This window comes from Mesocricetus auratus, unplaced genomic scaffold (assembly GCF_017639785.1).
Source record: "Mesocricetus auratus isolate SY011 unplaced genomic scaffold, BCM_Maur_2.0 Super-Scaffold_100003, whole genome shotgun sequence".
NCBI lineage: Eukaryota > Metazoa > Chordata > Mammalia > Rodentia > Cricetidae > Mesocricetus > Mesocricetus auratus.
In genome coordinates, this window is record NW_024429188.1 from 27,284,542 (window position 1) to 27,294,631 (window position 10,090).

Genomic DNA, 10,090 nt, shown 5'->3' on the forward strand with positions numbered 1-10,090 from the left:
TTGATTTTATTTTAAAGTCTAGTTTGTTAGATATTAGGATTGCTACCCCTGCTTGTTTCTTGGGTCCATTTGATTGAAAAATTTTTCCCAACCTTTAACTCTCAGGTAATGTCTGTCTTTGAGGGTGAGGTGTGTTTCTTGTATGCAGCAGAAGGAAGGGTTCTGTCTTCGAATCCATTCTGCTAGTCTGTGTCTTTTATGGGTGAGTTAAGGCCATTAATATTGAGGGATATTAATGACCATTGATTGCTCATCCTTCTTCGATTTGCAATGGTTGTTGTTGGTGGAATTATGTGTGGAATTTCACCCCTTTGTTCTTTTGGCTGTTGGTAGAGAGGGATTCTCTAATGCCTATGTTTTTCTGGTTGTAGTTAGCTTCCTTGGGTTGGAGTTTTCCTTCCAAAATTTTCTGTAGGGCTGGGTTAGTGGACACATATTGCTTGAATCTAGTTTTGTCATGGAATATCTTTGTTTTCTCCATCTATAGTGATTGAGAGCTTTGCTCGGGTATAGTAGTCTGGGCTGGCATCCATGGTCTCTTAGTGGTAGGTAGAATATCTATCCAGGACCTTCTGGCTTTCAGAGTTTCCATGGAGAAGTCAGGTGTAATTCTGATAGGTTTGCCTTTATATGTTACTTGACCTTTTTCCTTAGCTGCTCTTAATATTCTTCTTTATTCTGTATATTTGGGGTCTTGATTATTATGTGACAAGGGGTCTTTTTTGTGATCCACTCTATTTGGTGTTCTGTAAGCTTCTTGTACACTTCATTGGCATGTCTTTCTTAAGGTTGGTAAAGTTTTCTTCTATGATTTTGTTGAATATGTTTTCTGCCCCTTTGAGGTGGTTTTCTTCTACCTTCTTCTATACCTAATATTCTTAGGTTTGGTCTTTTCATGGTGTCCCATATTTCCTGGATGTCTTGTGTTAAGGATTTGTTGGACTTGAAGATTTTCTTTGCTTGATGACTCCATTTCTCCTAGTTTATCTTCAACACCTGAGATTCTCTCTTCCATCTCTTGTATTCTGTTGGTAATGCTTGTATCAGTAGTACCTGACCATTTGCCCAGCTTTTCTATTTCCTGCCTTTCTTCAGATTTGTGTTTTTTATTGTCTCTATTTCAGTTTTCAACCTTTGCACTGTTTGCAATGTTTCTTGCAAATTTTAGTTTATCTTTTCATCCATTTGTTGCATTTTATGAATTTTCTTGGTTTGTTCTGTCTTCTATTTCTTGCATTTTTTGGTTTGCATTTTCTTCCATTTCTTGCATTTTTTGGTTTGCTTTTTCTTCCATTTCCTTGCATCTTTTGGTTTGATTTTTTCTTCCAGTTCTTGTATTTTTTGCTTTGTTTTTTCTTCCATTTCCTGCCTTTTTGGTTTGTTTTTTTCCATATCTTGCATTTTTTGTTCTGTTTTTCTTCCATTTCTTGAATTTCTTTAGTTTGTTTTTTTCACCCATTTCTTTGAGGAATTTTCCTATATCCTCTTTACTGGCCTCTATCATTTTCATGAAAGTGGTTTTAAGGTCCTTTTCTTCTGCTTCATTTGCATTGGAATGTTGGAGTCTTCTGGTGTGAGTCTCTAGAATCTGGTGGTGTCGTATTTGTTTTTCTGTTGACTGAGTTTGTTTTTGTATTTTCTCTTCCCATCTCTTTCTTCTAGTGAGTGCAGAAAGAGCCCCTTACTGGTCTGGTGGTTAGGGGACCAGGAGTTCCCTTTTGGTGGGTGCTAGCAAGTGCAATAATCTGGTAGTTCTTCTATTCCTGGTCCTCCTTCCTGGTCCTGTGGGTGGAGAAGAAGACCAGGAATCTGGGGTGCTTAGCCTTCTACCTGGTCCCCTGATCACTTTGCTGGATCTGCTGGTTTCCTGGTCTTGTTGTTGGAAGAGAAGACCTGTAATCTGGGGTGCTTGGCTCCCACCGGGAATGGAAGCTCTGTGCCGTTCCCAGGCAATCCCCAGGCACTGGAACGAAGGCCTGGATGCAGGGCTCTGTTGTGACCTGTTCCTGCCAGAACAGCTGGTCCCCTGGTCTCCTGGATCTGCTAGTTTCCAGGTTTCCTTGGTGGGAGAGAAGACCTGGAATCTGGGTGCTTGGCTCCCACCGGGATTGGAAACACTGTGCAGTTTCCAGGAAATCCCCAGGACTGGAAAGCAAGCCCTGAAACAGGGCCTGCTGTACCTGGTCCCCTGGTATCCCTGGATCGTTCTTGCTGAACATACGGTTTTCAGGTTTGACCTTTTCGCGGTGTCCTATATTTCCTGGATATTTTGTGTAAGAGATTTATCTTACTTGAGATTTTCTTTGGTCGATGACTGTGTATCCTTCAGTGAGTTTTCAACACCTGAGACTCTCTTCATCTCTTGTATCCTATGAGACATACTTTATATCTGTAGATCCTAGTCACTTACCCAGGTTTTCTATTTCCAGCATCCCTTCATTCTGTGCTTTTTTATTGTTTTTATTTCAGTTTTCAAGCTTTGAACTTTTTGAATTATTTTGTTCATTGTTTGGTTGTTTTTTCTTGGCTTTCTTTAGATTCTTTAAAAGATTTGTTTATTTCTTTGAATTTTTGGTTTGTCTTTTTCCTCCATTTCATGTATTTTTTTGTTTGTTTTCTATTTCTTAAGGGATTTTCTTGTTCACTCTTTAAGGGTCTCTATCATCTTCCTAAAATAGTTTTTAAGGTCCTTCTCTTCGCTTCATCTGCAACTCTGGTCTCTCCTGGTATTCTCCTCACTCAAGAAGCAACCAAGAGTGATGTGTGACTGGACTCAGGGTCATCCTTCCTGCCAGGGAAGTACACTTCTAAGCAAGGAGCAGGACCAATAAGATCCAAGTAGGGGCAATGGTAGAGATTGGGCCTGGAGCAGAGGCCACACCCACCTCAAGCTAATGGCAGAAGGCAGAGGGCAAATCTCAAGGGTGATGTAAGTGCCTGGACTCCACCATAGTACCAATTTTGTTTTAATTTAGTATTTGCAGATAAGAGAACACACAGCAAACAGTTTCTGACATCTGCTCCATGACCATGTTTAAAACTTTTTTGACCTACTCCTTCTTACATTGCTTTTAGTCTCTTTCTATATCCCCTAAGATATCTCCATTCTAGATAAATCTCTCTCTTTGTTCTTTCTTTCTTTTCCTCTAATCAGTGACTTTCATTCAGGGTCCATGGCTGAAGTAAAAGTTCTTATCTTTGCAAACTCCCTCTAAGTCCTGAGTTTACTCCTTTATGTACAGTGCCACCCTCCACTCTCCAACTGCTTGTTCATTTTACTGCTTGAGTGGAGTTTAGTCAGCTAACTTTTATATGTTTCTTAGTATTATAAATTTATCATCTCATTACAAGTCTTTCTGGATCTGGCAAATCCTTTCTCCCTGTTCTCTTCTGAAGACTGCCCATAGAAGTACAGGTACTCATAACACGTGAAGTCTTCCTTTCCTGATGTCTCTCTGGGCTGCTTTGCTACATTCTGTGGACATCTGAAATTGCACCCCCACTTGACCTGTCTCCTCATACTCTCCACCATTTTATTGACTGATCATACCAAGTAGGCACCCATCTTGGCATTTTTGCACCATCTAATTTTAGCTTATTTTCCAACTCAGTCCTCAGCAGGAATCCACATACTTGGAACCTCATCTACCTGTCCCCTGACAAGAAACCTTTAGCATGGGTCTTTAATTGTGTTTTTATGTTAGATATACAAATGCTGCACACAAAGTCCCCCTCACTTTTAAAACTGAATAATTATATGCACTTCACTTTTTAAAATGATGACAAGTAAATGTAAGCCATTAGGTTTAAATGAATATCCTATATATATCATTTTACTGTGGAAACAAAAGCATCATTTTTTGAAACACAATGAATCCTTGCCTTTTATTTCAGCTGGTAATCACAAGCTTCCCAGTCAACACACTGGCAAATAATTTAACATCATGGCGTCAGCTTTGAAGGCAAAGGATAGGCATAGTCACGGGTGGGTACAAAGTGTCCTTGGCTGCCACAGTGAGAAACAAGCGCCTTGCCTTCACATGTCAATCTCTGCTCTCTTCCTCTCTCCCTCCTCCCGCAGCAACAATACAGAAAATCTGCAACCCAGCCACACAATCCCTAACTTCACTCGGGCCCTCCTTGAGTGGATCTCTCAAGTCTGTCATATCATCCAAGTCAGAGGCCTAGGCTCTTCTGACATGTGTCCGGGATGACAGAGCATCCCCCGACATGGAAAAGGGGTCCCAAAGTCCATTTTGTATGACAGGGATGAATACCGATCTCAACCCAAGGCCCCATAGATTTCCAATGCCACCCCACTGACAGCCAAGTTCTAGGGGTGTCGTGGATAAGACTCATGCTTTGCCGGGTCTCTGACACAAGTCTGAGGTTCATGGAATCCCCAATGTCTGCAGGTAAGTTGTTTCTGTGGGTTTCACCAGACTGGTCTCTGACCCAATTGTTCAACACCCTCCTCCTCCCTGCATCTGGTTCCCAGGAGTCTCAGTTCAATGCTTAGCTGTGCATGTCTCCTGCTACCACTGAATGGAAGTCTCTTAGAATGCCAAATAAAGAAGCCATCGAATCTCATTACCAGAGATGGAATGCTAAGGTAGTTTGTTCACTATTGCTTAGATTACCAGTTACTGTTGTCCTCAGTAAATCTCTGAAAATCTCTACCAGTGCTAGATCTCTTCAATCCCATAAGAACTCCCTCTATGCTACGGCAACTCTCATTCTTCGCCTGACTCAACCTTCCTGATCCCGCACATCCTCCTCTCCTCCCTCCTCTCATGCCTCTGTCTGTTTCTCCTGCCCTGTTCCCTCCCCATGCCCCAATCCACCATTACAGGATGCCATCCCTCGCTCCCTTTCTCTGGTGCAAGGGACATCTCTTAGGTCCCCTGCTCTCTTGGACTTGAGGCAGTAAGATTTCTGTAGTTAACACAGTGGTTCTTGCACACTCCTTATTATCTTCCAATCCCACTGGGCGTCAATTGTAAACCAACTTTGAATCTGAATGACAAGAGCAGCCTCTGGTGAGTAAGTCTGGTCACTGTGTCAAGGCTCCAGCATCACAGGCTGTCAGCCAGATCGCTGCAAGCCTAGCCTGCTTGGCTAGAGTGGCACCTGCCACAACAGGGAGCAGGAATCCATCTGGTAGCCCAAGAGGGAGCACAAGAGCAAGCGAACCAGTGAGTGTCAACTCAGGGACTCGGGCTCTACCAGCAGCAAGGACTCTGGTCCCCTACAAGTCCTGCTGCAGTCTCCAAGCTCCCTGGAGTCCACAGGGCAGCAATGCAGGTGTCATCGGGGCATGACCCCTAGGGTGGCCCAGTGCCACTGATGGGCAACCCATCCTCTCCAGCAGTCACAGGCCTGCTGATCATCTGGGCCCCCACCTGCCTAGACCTACTGAAGCTTGACCTTCCCATAGGAACAAAGGTCAGCAGCCCACTAGATTTGGGATAACACACCTAAGCCAGCTTCCAATGCCTTCCAGTCCCACAGGCACCTTTCCTGAGGCTTAGCCAGCCTGGCTACAGCAATGTGAGGCTGTCTTCTACACCTGCAGACAGGTGAGGTAACTCCCACTCAATGCCAGCTCTGGCTCCATACCATCAGTCAACTCTGGATGCCTAGCTATTTCCCGGCAATTTTGCCCAGCCTCCCACACCCCAGCCACCTGTCCTTGGTCACCCAAAGTTGGATCTGTCAAGAGTTCCAGCAGGGCAGGAGTGTCTTGGTTCGGAACCAGCCCTAAGACATCTGAAAGGTGACCATAATGTTGAACACAACAGTAAGAGTTTCCATACGCTATGGTCACACAATACAGAAGCAGAAGTTTGGTATATATCTTAAGCAAGACATTTCAGTGAGATAAGATATGTAAAAGTGTTGTGCTGTAGTTGCAGACAACAGGGTCTACTGCCATACCCTGGGTCGAGGATCTTATCACCTTACAACTCAGGGACTGTATAAATTAGCAGTATACAGAATTTTGACTCTGTTACATAGTGCTTCACATCCCACTGAGAGACAGAGCCCAGTTGCCATCTTGGCATTCCCAGTCATTAGATGTTCTCTTCAGTGACTAAGTTTCTCAAACTTTAATTCTAGTTTTAATTTTTGGTCCCTTATTCCCCTATTTTTATAGATAAAATTTTTTGGGCTTATGGAGCAATTTAAAATCTCAAAGTTTAGGTAACAAGTTTGCATTCATCATCCTGTCCTATATGCGAGTTGTTTTGACTTCAAACATTGGCAGGTAAAAGTGGAAGAGATGTACTTTTTCCAAAGCATTTCCTTATTGACTTTCGGGATAGCTTGTGGATAAATGAGAAGGTTGAAAATGTACAAAGAAGTTAGCTAAAAGCAGAAAAAGGATCTGATAAAAAGAATTCACTTATAGCATCTACTTTGCAGACTTGTTATCAGATACAGTGTTTGTATCTACATCAGCCAATTTGTCTACATGTACAGCAAGTCTGAAAAGCAGAACTTATAGAACAGGCTCTAGTCAGCAACTGATGCTAGTCTGTTGTAGCCAGAACTGTTGAGCCTTGTTTAAACTGTAGTATTATAGACATTAAAACTTACATACTTAAAGGAACCTAGCCCGTAGGAAGTTTTAGGTGACTGATGAATGAAAGAGAGTCCCAAGATCAGGAGAAAATCCCATCCCCAGGAACAGATCAAGGGGATAAGAAAAGCTGTGCTTATCTGGAGTCCTTTTTGATCACAAGAGAAATGGATCCATAAGCTTTATAAATTTGGATCCTCTGAAGCTAAGAGATCTATACTTATATAAGAGGACATAAAAGGCTCAGACATAATGCTTTATTAAAAATCTTGGTACTGAAACCACTCTTGGTAGAAAAGGTGTTGTGTATCTGGAAAAATGGCAGTAAATATATCATATAAACTCAGACCTTACTATAAAAAATTTCAGATTTCGTTTGTAAAGTTTACATTTTTCTTTCTGTCCAGAGAGATCTAGGTATAGATGATAGAGTGTACTTTTTAAGACCATGAAAATCTGAAGTTTTTACTTAGATGACAAACGAAATAAATCTTAAAATGTTGAGCCTGTGATTGTATGAGTAGCCTCAATGTACCAGCTTATCAGAACTAAAATTAAGTATTAAGCTTTGAGCTCAGTATTTTAGACTATTTTTGCGGCCTAATCACTGATAGCTTTCACATTTCAGATTCTTTTTGCTTCAATCTTGGTCAGTTCGAGATCAAGAATCTCAGACAGTGCAAGCAGCTTGTTCAATCCATTTACACTCACTGTAGAGAGATTAGAAGGATAAAATCTTCATGCAATTGAATCCATTTGAAAATGACAGACCAAGTCCATATAGTTAAATAGCCATACCCAAGTCTCATTAGCATTGGGGGCAGAAGAAAATTCGCTATATCCATATGTGATTTTTTTCTCTCTCTGTGTGGAGGAGAGACATGGAAAGCAAGACTTGACCTATCTTTTGTCAGGTATAGCTGGTAACCAATTTTCCACTCGCCTCGCGGCATCTCGAGTCTGAGCTGGGGTCCTCCGCCCGGCAAGCAGTGTCACAAGCAAGCATCTTGCCCATGGTCAATCTGTGATGCCCAATAATTTTCTTTGTGAGACCTTAACAGCTGTAGTGATCTGGAATCTCGGTCTGATATTTACAGTTTTGTAATAACATTTTAAATGCCATATTCTGCAGATCTCTGTAGTATTAAGAAAACCATTGCTTTGTGTTGTATTTAAACTTCTGCAACAGAATAGCAGTTTCCATAATGTTAGGACTTTACTGCCGCGTTTACCTTTAAAAATATAATGCTTTGATCTTTAATGACATTTCCCATGTTGTGGTACTCCTCAAGCACAAAATTTACCATACTGTTGTTATGAATGTGAATAATAGCTGATATGTTACTTCCATAACAAAATAATATAAAAAGGTTTGTTTGAAACACCCAAAGTTTTTCTTGAGAGCCTCATGTGGCTGTGGGTTATTTTATGCTCCTTTGAAGAAACTTAGGTCATTGTCCATTTGAACATAGAAGAATTAAACATCTGGCCCCGGATAGCATGAACTGTGGCTGGGATCTCAAATTTTGAAGTCTGATATCAAGAAGGCCCAATACTAACAATACAGGCGCGTAGCAAGTATTCATAAATCTTTATAAATCTAAACATTTTAAGATCTGTTTTCAAAAACAATTAAAAATTTTTATCATCGTTTATGCAATATCAAATTCCATAAAACAATCTAAGTTGCGTCTCTTTAAAACCATCAACTTCTGGTGACTGTTAAGTTTATGTCATCAATTTCCAGTGTTGTCAGTTTCAATCAGTTCATGAATCTCTTACTAGATTTAATTAGAAAACAGTTTTAATGCCGCCTACATCGTAAAAAGACATCCAACATCTGATAATCCAAGGTACGAATGACCAGAGCTCAGAGATAAATTTTGATAAAAAGGTCTATAATGCATCTGACGCTTGTCAGCATTAGACAGAAAATATCCATACTATTTTTGTTTCAGCTCTATGTTAGCAACAAAATGTAAGTTCATACTATTAAACATGGTAAAGAACTTTTTAACAACATGTAGTAATTTTATTTTTTGTAATAAATAAAGAGAACTGATAAATATAATTAACTCAGTATGCTTTAAAATTTTATACCATAATACTAATTGTTATTTAATTTAGTAGATTTGCAGATGACAGCTTCCAATAAAACAGTTTATATCTTCTCTAATTCATTTACAACTTTTTCTTTCTTAAACTTATCTGAATTTGCAATTTCAACGACTCCGTCTCCCATCACACAGTTTTATCATGCTTGGTCTTCTTTCATCAGACTGATCAGCAACATAAGTCTGAACAATATCATATCTGCAACATCAATAACTTTATTCTTCACCTCAGTTCTAAATCATAGAAAAATTTATAATACCTTTTTTTTTATTTCTTCCAGTTTAAATTTAGACAAGAAACAACGTTGCTTCAAAAGTTGTCCCAGGTCCTCTCCCTCTCCCTCCCTCCTCCTGGTGCTTTTCCCTGCAACCTCCCCGTTATCTCTCATCAACTAGGGAGGATGAGGCTCTATGTGGGGGTGTCCAAGTAGTCTGCCAGTTTCAGAGAAAGGATAGGCCTAGACCTTTCCTGAGTTCAGGGAGTGCACCTCAAGCATTGTTTATTGAGTCCAGTCCGTGTATACTTGGGATGTGGTACTGGATTCAAAGTTTTATTTTGATTTTAGTTTATCCAGAAATCTTTATCAAATTCTCTCCCTTTTAAAATTAATATTAATATACCATTTTTTAATGAAAGATAAGAAATGTAATATTATAGTTTAAATGCATAAAAGCCACACGTACTTCTTTTTCCTGTGAACAAAAAACCATCATATTTACAGTACATGTGGTATCCTTGCTTTTATCTTAACATCAAACTTCTCAAAAGTGTATATGAGGGTTAGAGGTAGCACTCTGGTAGGCACAAAGTGTCCTCTGACTGTCAGTATATTTGGTGCATATTTTATTACCTTAACGATCAATAATTGTAAGCAAATCCTTGAATCTGAATGAGCAGAGAGGTTCTTTGGTAGAGGGAAGTCTGGCTGCAGTGCCGGGCAAAGCACCTTACATCACAGGCTGTCAGTTTCATCACAGCTTTAAGCCTGCTACTTGGCTAGGAGGCACCCACAAGACAGGGAGCAGGAATCCCATCTGGTAGCCCAGCAGAGGAGCAGCTAGTGAGGCAGAACCAGTGAGTGGGTCAACCTCTAGACCTTTTATTTCTGCATGCCAGCAGGCAAGACCTCTACAGGTCCCACAAGTCCTGAAGCTAAAAAGGCTCTGTTCCCAACGTAAGCAAATGTCATGTAGTTTGTGTAATGCCAAAATAAAGGGTAAGAGTGGTTATGCACTTGTTCACCCCAGAGTCCAGAAATGCTGCAAGACATCCTATAAATACAAAGCAGATTCTTATGTTATTAGGGCCTCCAACCTGGAAGAGCATTGATGTTACAAAATCTATGTTAGCCAGGAAGGCTGAAATTTTTCTGAGAGTGAGAGATAGGAGTGA